General features: G+C 31.4%; 1 pseudogene; it reads left to right on the top strand.

Annotated features, from left to right (window-relative positions):
* The first annotated feature begins 6116 nt into the window (after positions 1-6116).
* On the top strand, positions 6117-7972 carry LOC145194336 (zinc finger MYM-type protein 1-like; annotated as a pseudogene).
* The last annotated feature ends 5948 nt before the right edge of the window (positions 7973-13920 follow it).

The following is a 13920-nucleotide window of genomic DNA, read 5'->3' as shown; positions in this document are numbered from 1 at the left end:
TGATGGCCAATTGCATATTGTTCTGATTTTTCTTCAAAAACATTTTCATCATTTACATCAAATAATGAAATAGTTTTATCTAACAACAAAGCAACTATGCCAACTATATCACTACCGTTAATCCCAGTATTATCACCAAAACTTCGAAAAATCTTTAGGAAAGCAGGTTACAGGGCAGTCTTTAAATCCAGTGCAAATCTTAAATCTTTACTAACTTCGCGCAACAAAACATACCTAATAGAATGCGAGTGTAAACAAAAATACATCGGCGAACCAAAAATGAAAATAGCAACAAGAACAAAACAACACCAAAAAAATGTTTTTGAAGAAAAATTAGAACAATATGCAATTGGCCATCATAAAATTAAATGTTCAGGTAATATAAAATGGGATCAAGTAAAGACGCTAAATATAGAACCCAAAAAATTTGAAAGAAAAGTTCGAGAGGCAATCGAAATTCAGTTCAACAAATGCGGACCTAAAAATGGAGGTATGAGTTTAGATGACGGTCAATATGTAAAAACGCAATTCTGGACGCCATACTTTTTATACCTACGAAATATTAAAGAAGCCCAACTAAAGCGAAGTTTAAAGAAGCCATTAAAAAGTGACATTACCGTTAATGTTTGTTTGTAATTTAATTTAATAATATTTGTAATTAAAGCTGAAGATGCTAGTATCAATAATCTAGCGAAAATTTCTTAGATAAAATAAAAAATTAGTATTGAGAGAATTCGTATTTATTGAAGTTCATATATTAAATTTATTCAACTCTCATACAAGATGTCGTCATTTAAAATGTGTGTATATATATGTGTGTGTACACTGTAAAAAGTAAGGGTTCTTATCGGTTCTTTAAGGAACTTTTCAGTTCTTAATGTTGCTCTTCGGTTCTTCAAAGAACTTACGGGTTCTTATTGCTGCATTTTGGTTCTTGAAAGAACCTTCGGGTTCTTAAGATGCTTAAACGGTTTTTCCAAGAACCTTCGGGTTTTTAACAATGCTTTAAAGGTTCTGTGAACAATTTACTCGATCCAAAAATTGCTAAAAGGTTCTTTAAAAAACTCACGTGTTCTTATCCTTATAATTCGGTTATTTTTTCAGCACTTGTAAGTATTTTTTAATTATTATTTTTTCAATCTCTCTTTGCATGGTTCAAATGTATGTGCTAGTCAGCTGATTATAAATTTCATAGCCTACAAAAAATTCTTTGCTTTTTTGAATTTTGTTACGTAATCTAATGGGTACCTGTAAGTACCTATTAGATTCCCTAACAAAATAGAATTTCAGGCCGTACTTTGAACTTGCTTTGATCAATTAGATTACTATACTTTAGTATAGTAACCTAAGTGATCAAATAATATATAGTATTATACTATACTAAGTATAGTAACCTAAAAGTTCAGTGTATGGCCTGAATATCTTGTGATCTATTTGGTTATAATCTCTTTTCTGACCTATACTATTTACTATAGTATAGGTCAGAAAAAGATTACCTTATGGTTTAGGTAACCTTATACAAATTATTAGGTAACCTAAAAAAAAAATTACAGAAAAATTTAAATTTATTTCAAATAAGAAAAAGTAATGGAAAATGGAAATTAGTATAATATATATATAATTAGTAAAATAAAAAAGTTAGTGTAATATATATATATATATATATATATATATATATATATATATATATATATATATATATATATATATATATATATATATATATATATATATATATATATATATGTACACACATAAATACATACATTACATACATACATTTTTTCTTTTACATTTTGATATTTTTTACCTTCTGAATTGGGTTTGATTGCTATTCGTTTGCTTAGGCAAACAATTAGCAAGATTTGTTTAGTTTTTCAGGTGTTTTTTTTTTAAATTTTAATTACTTCTCTTCTCACTCCTTACTCTTACAGGTTTATTTACTTTTGCTTTGTATTCATAATTGGTGTCTTTATTGTTTGTTATTACTGTTAATACGACAACTTTGTTTACTTTTGTTTTCTACTGTTTTTATTCAATTCTCTTACAACTTTTATACAGAAACAAAAAATTCTCGAGGGCATAATTATGTACAAAAGTAGCGTATGACTTGACTAATAACTTACATCAATTAACTTTAATGACAAGAATTTTATAAACGTAATAATACAGTTTTATAACGATCAGCTATTATCTCATCACCCCAAGAACTAAAGTTCTTAAGTAACATAATCATTTAAATAAGTCGGCTTTCTCCTTTCTCTGGTTGATCGTCTGATCGCTGGTAATAAAATATCGACGATTTCTCTGCCATCAGCTTTCTCCTCAGCGTCAACAACTGTTTCTTCGGTTTCTTCCTCTCGTGCAGCAAAAATGTCTAAATCTTCAAAATCACTTTCATCGCTGTCGATCTCTTCACTGATAATAGTTTCTCTTGAAGCGTTTGAAACATTTGAGGCAGGAGCTATTCTCACATCTCGCACATGTCTTGGTACACCATCAATTTCAATATTTGTGTTTGTGAGTATGTCAGTTACAGTACCAATTTTCCAAACTGAAGTGCACTTTGCATCAGCAGGGCGAACGTAAACTTTTTCTCCAATTCTATAAGTTTCCATAACTCGTTGTGATCTTTCCTGAGTTTCAGTGTTTTTCTCCTCTTGATTTGGTAGACGCCAGACGTACATATTTTTCTGAGAAGCAGGTGCAGAGTTCTCATTTGTTCCCACCGTTGGTGTTGCATTGTACCAAAATACCGCTAGTAACGGACATATTTGTGCCCTCGCAGCTTTTCGTTTTACTGTGCGGTGGTTACGCTCCATTATCCCATTCTCTGAAGGTCTATATGCACATCTATACTTCTTTTTTACACACCATTTTTCACATATGTTTGAAAATTCCTTGGATTTAAACACCGCTCCATTATCCATCAACAGTTCTTGCGGTGGGCCATGCTCCCTAAATACGGATTCCAAATGACTTACTACACTTTTGGTATCTTCGCACGGCAACTTTCTCCAAACTGCAAACCGACTTGGTCCACAGTCAATCATTGTTAAATATGGCGACCCTTTATAATGAGTCACATCACAAGCAATTCTATACCATGTGTCTGGTACATCTAGCACTCCGTTTTCCCATTTTACTGGTGCTGGATCAATTGAATTACATTGGCAACAATTGCGAACACATTCTTCAACGTCTTTTCTTAATACGTGCGGAAGTTTTCGTTGCACTGTAAACATTGTCCGATTAACGCCAAAATGATGCTTTGAGTGACAATTGCGAATTTCTTCAGCAATACTTAGCCCAGCTAGTTCTTTAGTATTTCTTTGTGAAAGTTCATTTATTCAAATTTTTGGAACTCTTGTCAACACGTCAGCTTTGTTTTTGGAGGACGGAACCCATTTCAATGTGATGTTTATGTTATATTCTTTTATTAAGTCTTGCAATAGAGAAAGTCTCCTTTTGATAAGCATTTCTGGAATCCATTTGATCGAACCCTATGACTTTCAGTCAGCATACTTTTTAACCATCCATGAACTGTTACTGAATCAGTGAATACTGACAAATTCTTTATATTCCACTTAGCAGCTAGGTTTATCCCACGCACCACAGCATCTAATTCAGCAATATTAATATGCATGACATCATTTATACTTCGAAGCCAGGCTGCATCCTCAATTATTACTCCATTGTATTCTATAGCAACCCCCATTGCCATGCTGCTTGCATCACACCACAATGTCCCTCCATTTTGAATTCCTTCAGCATTCCATTTTCCTCTCACAGAATCACTAACTTCCAATCGGCGCAATATTTCAATCAACCATGACCGATTAGATCATCCCAAGCATCTCCTTGACTATGTCGTTTTATAAAACTGCAGGCAATTCTGAGCCAACCTCCAACAGGATAGTGACCTAATAAGTGTCCAAATATCGAAAAAAGTTTCCGTCGTATTACTTTTTCAGTTTTGATATCTTGTGACTTTGGATTGGTGTTTCCTCTTTTCCAACAAAGCTCCTTTTTTTCATTTTTAAATAGTTGCAAACCCAACACTCGTGCAGTATCACATTGCTCTGGCTCTTTGGTTACCAATCCATAACGCGCCAAATGATTTACGACCTTTCCAACTGATGTTTTTTCCAAATTAACAATTATATCGTCAATGTAGTGGTCAGTTGCTTCACTAATACCTGCATCTAGATTCAACACGCTGCCTAAGATTGAAGACATTATTTTTGGGGCGGAATTTAACCCAAAACCAAGACGTGTAAGATAGTATTTTTCTTCTTTGTAGATTACCCTCTGATGCTCCCACAAACTCGGATCGATGTGTACTTGCATATAGGCGCATCTAAGATCAAGTGTTGCAAATTTGTCACCGAGAGTTCTCCATTTTCTAACTTTTTCATCACATGCATCACTTGTGGCATTATGCGAATTAACGTACTGATTCAATTCGCGAAAGTCCAGAACAAGTCGTACCTTTCCTTTATTTTCCTGCTCAAGAGCCATTAACGGGACAATCCCTTCTGTACTTTTTTCTTCTTTGTTGCATGATTTCAACCAGCCATTTTTCACCCATAAGTCCACCTCATTATTAAATTGAGGTATCAACTGGGGTTTTACCTTGTACTGCGCGACAGAATTTCTCAGTTGTTGTTGACCTTGTTTCCATTTATATTTAGCAGTCTACTTTTTAACATCAAAGTAAGCATCAAAATCCTTGTCATTTATACCATCACTTTGTTTCTCTGTATAAATTGAAACAAAACCAAATTCAATTTTTCCATTGTACAAGTGCACTCCTCCACAGCGATTAATGACATCCATACCAATAATAGCATCAATACCGTTGACAACACTTTTTAGAATCATTACTGATGTTTTGAGCTTTTTTCCTTCAATGATTAGTGTTACTGTAGCTTCTCCCTCCGTTTTCACAGCTTCTTCATTAACAGCCAACACCATTATGTCATGTCTTCTAATACGAACACCAGCTTTCCGAGCTATGTCGTTTGAAATAATAGTTTGGGTACATCCGCTGTCAACCAGTGCTTTCCCTGCAAAGGTGTTCACCTGCACAGTGCATATTGGAAGCGTCGTTAGTTGTTTAGGGAAACAGCTGGCGCTGGCGATTCCCCATTTGAGTTTCCCTGATGCAACAAACAAAATCTTGCAATGTGTCCAGATTTTCCACACCTGAAACATTTTATCCCATCACTGACAATTTGTTTCTTCGAAAAACAGATTCGAGCAACATGTCCAGGCTTGCCACAGTTGTAGCAGATACAGTGGCGGAACTACTGGACGCAGGACCCTGCGTTGCGGGGGGGCCTACCAGCTATAGGGGGCCCTCATATAAAAAAAATTATACTCTCAATAATATTTATACTATAAAACTCTTTTCCGCAGGTATAGTGGGCCCTAAAATATAAAACTTGGATAAAAAAAATGTCATCCATCGTATTAAAATATATTGTTCAAAAATTTATTTTTGTATTGCAGTGCGTAGTTTACATTTAAACGAAAAGTTTTAACCTTTTTAAAATTGCATACGCAATTGAGAAATAAAGTACAATTATCAGCTGCGAACTGCCAGATGTTATTGTATAGTTAATTTTTATACCGTTATGTTGTGTTTGTGTATGAATTTGACAATTAGACTGAATTCGGTAAAAGTAATAATTTGTTGCGTATAAATTTTTTTTAAACTGTAAGAAGTTCTTCAATTTATAAGTTCTTAGTTGCATATTCAATATTTTTAAAATATAAACAATATTATTTGTTATGTCGTTGCATATCAAGGATAATGATTCTATAATCCTTGTTGCATATACAAATTAACTTTTAAATGTATGTTCTCATTTTCAATTTTATATTAAATCTTCCGTTGTATTAAGTTAACTTTTCATTTCTTATTTTATCTGAATTACTAGTCTCCAATTTATTTAATCGTGTTACGAATAATAAAGTATTGTTGCACGAGAGTTTATTACTTCACTGATGTATTTAATAAAAGGTAATTAATAATATTTGTAATAATTAAAAATTTTACAACAGGTACTGAATTTATAAATTTGTAATAATTTAGATTTTGACTCATAATAATGGAAAAGAAATTAAGTAGTACAAGCGGTGCAGCAAAAAGAAGAAAGTTAAAAGAAACAAAAGCTACTTTAGCTAAATTGCCGAAGCTAACAACGTTTTTGAAACCAATCGAAAAGCGAGCGGAAACGGAAGTGGAAAGTCAAAACTCTTCAGAAGTGGTATGTATAAATCAGTCAGTAGAACATGATGATATCGAAGAAAACATTGCTACTGGTAATAAAAATGTGAACGAAGAAGATGTGAATAGGTCTCCGAGAAACCACCGAAATGAATACCAGGAAGATTCAAACTCTGATACGAATGACGCCTTTGAACAAATTAATTTAGAAAAATCAAGCGAATTATTTTCTACTGACATTGCAAATTTTCATGGTAAAATACTAACAAAAGATATTAAGAAAATAATTGTATTATCGGAATCGTGTCGGCCAAAAGGTCCTTTAATACGCGACCCCTTGCAAGAAAACCGTAGGTTTTCCAAGAAATATTTTAAAACTACCACAAAATATGGATCTATAGAAAGAATGTGGCTTTGCTATTCCCCAAAACTTGATGCCGTTTATTGTGAGCCTTGTTGGCTTAAGTCTGTTAGAAAAACATCATATAAAATTAAGTAACTGCAGGGGTCAAGGTTATGATGGTGCGAACGTCATGAGTGGGATATACAATGGGGTTCAGGCCCTTTTTAAGAAAAATCAACCCAATGCTATGTATATGCATTGTGCAGCTGATAATTTAAATCTTGTTACTAACGATGCGGTTAAATGTTGTGTTGAAGTTGCTTCATTTTTTGTAATGCTAGAAGATGTGTATTCATTTTTCGGAAATAGCATAAACAGGTGGGATCTACTATCTAAATATACAGGAGAATCACAAATAACATTAAAAAGATTAAATCTAACGCGATGGGCAGGACGATATACTTCTCTTTTCGCCGTTAAAATTCGCTTTCTTGATATAATGAAAGCTCTTTCCGAGATATCAATAACAAGTACAAAACGTGAAGAACGCGAAGAAGCAGTACGTGCTTTTGTCTAAAATCCTTAATGAGGTACATATACCATCAAAATTGCTGCAAACTAAAAATTTAGATCTTACGGCAGCTTCAGGTTCTCTAGAAAATGCCAGCAAAAATTTAAAACAATATAGAAAGATGTTTGATTCAGCAAAACTTGAAGCGGTAGAAATAGCGACTACGTGGCAGATTCCTGCAATATTTTTTCAAAAAAGAAGAAAAATTGTGAAAAGGCATTTTGACGAATTATCTACAGATCACCGTTTTGATAGCAGTGAGGAAATTTTTCGCATCAATATTTTTATAAAAATTTTGGACGTCGTTATCAACCAACTCGACAATAGATTTAAAGGAATGCAAGAAGTGGTACAATTATTTTCCTGCATCCATCCAAATAAATTAATGGTAATGAAAGAACGTGAGATCATAAGCTGTGCAGAAGCCATTCAGAGAAAATATAGTGAAGATATAACAACTGAATTTCCGCTGCAAATGGTTATGGTAAAGTCAATGCTACACGATGAAATATCAAAAATATCATCGCGTGAATTGGCTGACCTTTTATTAGTAAAATTGTCAACTATAGCTGCAAGCGTTCCACAAGTGATAACAGCATTGTTATTGTTTCTTACATTACCTGTTACTGTTGCATCAGCTGAACGTTCTTTTTCGAAACTTAAAATAATAAAAAATTATTTACGAAATACCATTGGTAAAGAACGTTTAAGCGACCTTGCAATAGTTTCTATTGAGGCAAAAGCGGCTGGAAAAATGGAAATGAAAAACATCATTACCGATTTTGCCAATATGAAATCAAGGAGGAAAGTTTTCACTATTTAAGTTCGGTTAAGTTTTAGTTTCGTTTTGAAGTTATCTTTATCTTTATTTAATTTTTTGTTTTTAAATATGATATATGAAATAAATATCTATTTAATATGTGAAGCTTTATTTTTTTAAAAAAAAACATTCTTTTGCGGGGGGGCCCAAATTTTGAAGTTCCGCCACTGAGCAGATAACATCAGTAGCGGATGGTTTCTTAACATTTTTATGGAACTCAGAGATGGTTGTTGAAACATACTCTTCTTTTGTTTTTTCCGTCATGAGTACTCTTGCATGGTTTAATGCATCCTGTAAACTGATCCCAAATATTTTCACTTGTGCTCGTAGCTGCTTTGAAATTTCACCCGGCAATCCAGTTATGAACGCAATAATTCTTCGCTTTCAATATTGGCCAAATTCATAAGTTGACGCAAACTGGCCAAATATACATCGACAGATACACCGTCAATCCATCTCCGATCTCTGAACTGCTCGTAAGCTTGGAAACCATCAACTGCAAATGCATCTAGTAGGGCTTTTTCAATATCCTTAGCGGAAGTTTTTTGGCTCTCCCCAAGTTGCTCATATAATGCGAACGCACTGCCTTCAAGAAACAACGGAATGATCAATGAAAGATCGCCCAACTTTTGCAGCTCTCCCACCAGTTTGATCTTTTTCAACCACACTACAACATCTCCAGATCCATCAAATTTTCCAATCATTTTTGCCATACTGCCGAAATAGCTTGTTAATACGACAACTTTGTTTACTTTTGTTTTCTACTGTTTTTATTCAATTCTCTTACAACTTTTATACAGAAACAAAAAATTCTCGAGGGCGTAATTATGTACAAAAATAGCGTATGACTTGACTAATAACTTACATCAATTAACTTTGATGACAAGAATTTTATAAACGTAATAATACAGTTTTATAACGATCAGCTATTATCACAATTACAATAAAAATTTGTGTGCTATTTTAGGATCAAGGACATATATTGATGCAATTTTTTCAGCTGTTTGGCAACTTTTTACTGATCAACTCTAAAGATTTAATTTTTTAAAATTAGCTTTAAGTTTCCTTGAGTCAAAATTTTGGTCAAATTAGATTAAAAATGTGCTCAAAACAGAGTGGTTAATTTTTTCTTTAACACTTTCAACATTTTTCACTGATGTTTGACATGATACCAGAACTTTCATTATAGTTTTAAAATACAAGAAGGTTTTTCAAGTATTTCCAAAATATATTTGTATATATAAACATGATAAAACAAGTTTATCTTTTAACACAAGAAATATAAGCCAAAATTTTATCTATTACCCATTTATATATATATATATATATATATATATATATATATATATATATATATATATATATATATATATATATATATATATATATATATATATATACAAGTTGCCAAACAGCTGATGAAACATTGCATCAATACATAGAAGTTATTCATGAATATGAAGCAAAAGGAAGGGCAGATTGCAAAAAAACCTGGAAGAGTAGGGAGTTTCCTGCTTATTGAAAATGTAACTACATCTAATTAGATAATACAGCTGTTTTATTGAGAATAAATGCTTATTAAAAGCCTTAGTTAAAATTAGAAATGTTGCTGTTAAATAAATGATGATGAAGATGATGAAGATGATGATGATGAAGATGATGATGGTGAGAATATTGATGATGATAACGATGGGGCTGATTGTGGTAATATTAACGATTTATCAAGGCAGATGCACTTATGATTAATATCTAAATCATATTCTTTGATTGAATTAAACTTTTTTTACATATACATGCAGCAGTCAACATAATTAAAAGAGATTTGTTTTAATACTGGAAATCAAATCTTCAGGTAAAATAAGCTGTTTATATTTTGGACATGTTTCATTGAGTTGGTTAACCTTTGTGTTTTCCACAAGACAGAAAAAAAAAGACTTTTTGGATAGTTCTTGTGAATAACCATCAAACTTAACCACATGCATTATGTAGTGTTTATATTCATGAAGTAAATTAAGCTAATAAATCAATAAAAAACTGCATATAAAGTAAAAGATTTTATTTAAAATTATTAAAAACATTTAGTCAAGTTTTTTTACATAAGGACAATTTTTATTTCACAAACGATATCAATAAAATGTTGTAAATAAAAATTCATTCTGTATAATAATAACAGTAGTATTAAATATTTCTTGAAACATAATTTGAGGATCATTAAATTGGCTTACTATTGAATAATCAGTCTGAATAATCTTTTTTGACAACATATTTTATCATTCAGTAAATTTAAATCAAAATATGTATTTAAAAAAAAAAGTTATCAGATTCAAACTGACATAATCAAACACAACATCAATAAAACAAAATAAATCACAATTATATATAATGAAAAGGAGTTAACTGATTGTTAAAATTAAAAATTATTGAAGAACTTTAAAACCGTTAGAACTTTAAAACCAAAGATTTTTAAAACCATTAGAACTTTAAAATCGAAGAACCTTAAAACCAAAGAATTTAACTATATAACTTCATATAATTTTTATAATTTTTCATACAATATTATAAAATAGAAATTATTTGTGTAGCAAACGTTTCATCTTTTTATCACTTCTTTTATTTCGTGGACAAAGATCATGATTGTACAGTTTAATAAAATAAAAAATTCTCGTAATGACAAAGACATGAACTATTTTTTTTTGTAAATAAAAAGCATGTTCAATATGATATTTAAACAAAAAGTCAAAAGTACAGATTTCTATTATTTTAAAAGATAATCTAAAAGCTTCAGTATCAAGCCAATTTTCAATAAATTCCATGAATACTGCTTCCATATGACAAATCAATGATACTAATAATAAATTTGGTGAACAATTTTGACTGTATGTTTGTTTATTGACTTCCAAACCATGTTTACTAGCTATCGTAATATCTACCAATTCATGACAAAGCACTACCTCACACTGTTGGCACAGACAAACTCTTTTTATTAACAAGCTAGCAAAATCTGTATGTGCTATTTTTTTATGTAATATTTTTTTTCATAAGAATTGTAACAGGAAATCTGTTCAAAAGATTAATTTTTTTTTGTCAGCAAAAAATAAACATTCTTCTTTAGTTGTTTTTTTTTTTTTTGTACATTTTTAAATAAAGAATTAATATCTAATACCACACTAAAATCTGTTTCTGTCAGACACTTGCTATTAGATTTGCTAGTTTCTACTGACTAACAATAAATAGTTCTGGTAAGCTGCTCGATATTGTCTAACTGTCGGTCTGTCATTCCAGCCTACTTTGCTTCGAATAGTTCCAAATAAACTTTCTAAACAATCTTGATTAAAGCGAGAAGTGCTAACACAATGAAATCCTTCTGAGAGAATCTCCTGACATAGTTTCAGTATACTGTTTATTGTAACGTCTAACCCCCAATGACTAGCTATCTGAGATTGGGATTTTACATCACAAAACTTCCATTTCTTAATCCAAGTTTGTAGTTCCCTTAACAGTAAAATGTTATTTCCCTTTGCTGTTATAGCACAACGAGCAGATTTATCTGCATGAAGCTTACTTGAATTCATCAGGTCAAAAAGAGTATCAATTTTATCAACAAATTGGGCAGTTGGTAATACAGTTGATGGTAAAACATTTGCTGTGACACACAAAGACAATGCTGTAAAACATTTTGGGCAGTTGGTAATACAGTTGATGGTAAAACATTTGCTGTGACACACAAAGACAAACCTGATGACTAAACACTTGTTGTGGCTAGATTAACTTTCATTTTTAGAAATGCTCCAGCATCAAGATGTCTATCAGTCAATTTTGGTGCAAGACGGATAGGGTTGCATTTGTCTACCTCATACAGCATACAAATGTGATGCCATGAGACTATATTACCACCAATATAAATGTTATGTCGCATAAGATTATTACGTACACTTTTAATTAGGTGAGGGGGATCAAAGATAATATGAACTGTATTTTTGAAAGATGGATAGTGAATACAAGATTTTATTTTTGAAAAACCAAGGATTTTAAGTGCTCCAATATTGGTTGACCCTTGATCATACACAATACACTGGACTAACAATCCACAGTCCTGAACTCTTAATATAGCTTCTTGAGTATACTTAGCAAGGTTAACTGTTGAAACAGTCGAGCTACTAAAGAAATAAGCAATTGGTTGCTTCCATTTAGTGGCAATACCTCTGATAATAAAAACTAGAGCCTGATTCAGTGGTTTCTTATTTTTTATTCCAAAAACAACATCTGCACTCTTATCATAATCTAAGTGTTGTTTGATTGCCATCTCATCCAATACTAAACTGCAATTACGATCATGTTGATTCATGTTATCAACACGTAGTTTTAGTAAAGTGAACAACTTTTGAGAGAATCCAGTTTGCATATCTCCATAAGCTCTTGAAAGAAATAATTTCAAAGTGGTGCTACTCGGTAAAGAAAAAATAGAACTTATAATTCTGTAAGTTTGTGGGCTATGAAATTCGTCCGATATTGTCCAACGTCTACCTTTTTTATGTCGGGAACTTATTTTTAATTGACTTGCAAAAAACTTTTACTGATCATTGGAAAGAAAGTTTCTAGATAAATCTAAAATATGATTAATTGAGACATTACATTTTTTTGCTTTTTTTTTTCCAATAATTTTATTTTTTTTGTAAGGTTGCTTATTGTAACACAACATGTACACAATGAATTTTGTACTTTTTTATACTTAGTAATGTCAACACTTTCTTGATTGTTTTTAATGTTGGGATTTTCAAATATACTGATATTTTTTTCAATTTGTATTTTTTTAGTTTTAGAAGGCAATGGACTTCTTTTAGGAGGTGGCTTTCTTTTTTCCCCAATAGATTGTGGTGGATTTGAAACATTAAATATAGTAGGAATGGCATTATAGAGAAGACGTTTTCCCTCGTTGTTTGTTAAATAGTACATCGAACTTTCAAAACGATTACTACACAAACGATAATCTTTGTTCAAAGTTTCTACAGGTTTTCCATCTAAACCTGCTCTTCTACAATTTATAACCCATTCCTTGCACCTGTAGAATAAAAATAATATCAATAATATGTAATTTTTGTTGCCTAATATATATGTGTAATGAGTTAATCATTTTAACGTCTATCGTCAAACTTTTATTGTATTACTCCCTATAAAAATGTCGTTGTACAATGTTCAATTTAAAATTGTGCAACTTTCAAAACAAAACTGATAAGATTACAAAAAAAAAATAAAATACAGAGAATTATTTATTAAGGAATAAAATATTCTATTAGGCACTCCAATTGACGGCGCTACTCGACTTTCTCCCCCCCCCCCCCCCTAATTTTATGATTGATTCTGATAGAGAATTTTATGCTGATTCATAAAAATATAAAAACATAGACCTGAAAATCAACGGAAAGTGCTCTAATTCGAAGTCAAAGTTGTAAAAAATCCCATTAAAAACCCTAATATTCGCCATTTTGAAAATAATAACTTAATGAACTTTTGCAAAAGTTCATTAAGTTATTGAAACTAATAAATATTATTACCACCAATCGCGTGGTTGCAATTACAGAAAGTAAACAACAATAATGGCCGATGGAAAAATATTATTTTAATATTAAAACATCGTGATTTATAAAACTTCTTACTACGTTTTCTCGAAAAGCTACCATAAAAGGATTTAAATGTTGATAGTTTTGAAATGTACTAATTGACTACTTTCAAAATCAAAAAAAAAAATTAATGGGATATGTTATAAGGTCTTAGGTCACCTTCAGGGTACCCGTGTTTAGCTGACAAAAGCAATACATTAATAGCATGGTTTTTACGTTAAAAAAGTCGTTAAAGTATGTTTATCTTGCGCAATTTTTTGTGGCAATGAAAATAGCCGTTTTTTAATTATTAGAGAATAAACTATTTTGCAAGTAATGTACTTTTGTAATAAA

Source organism: Hydra viridissima, unplaced genomic scaffold (assembly GCF_058129835.1).
Source record: "Hydra viridissima isolate aposymbiotic clone 2 unplaced genomic scaffold, HvirCarnegie_v1 scaffold_7, whole genome shotgun sequence".
Lineage (NCBI taxonomy): Eukaryota > Metazoa > Cnidaria > Hydrozoa > Anthoathecata > Hydridae > Hydra > Hydra viridissima.
Note: the sequence above shows the minus strand (reverse complement) of the source record. Positions and strands in the feature narration are given on the sequence as shown.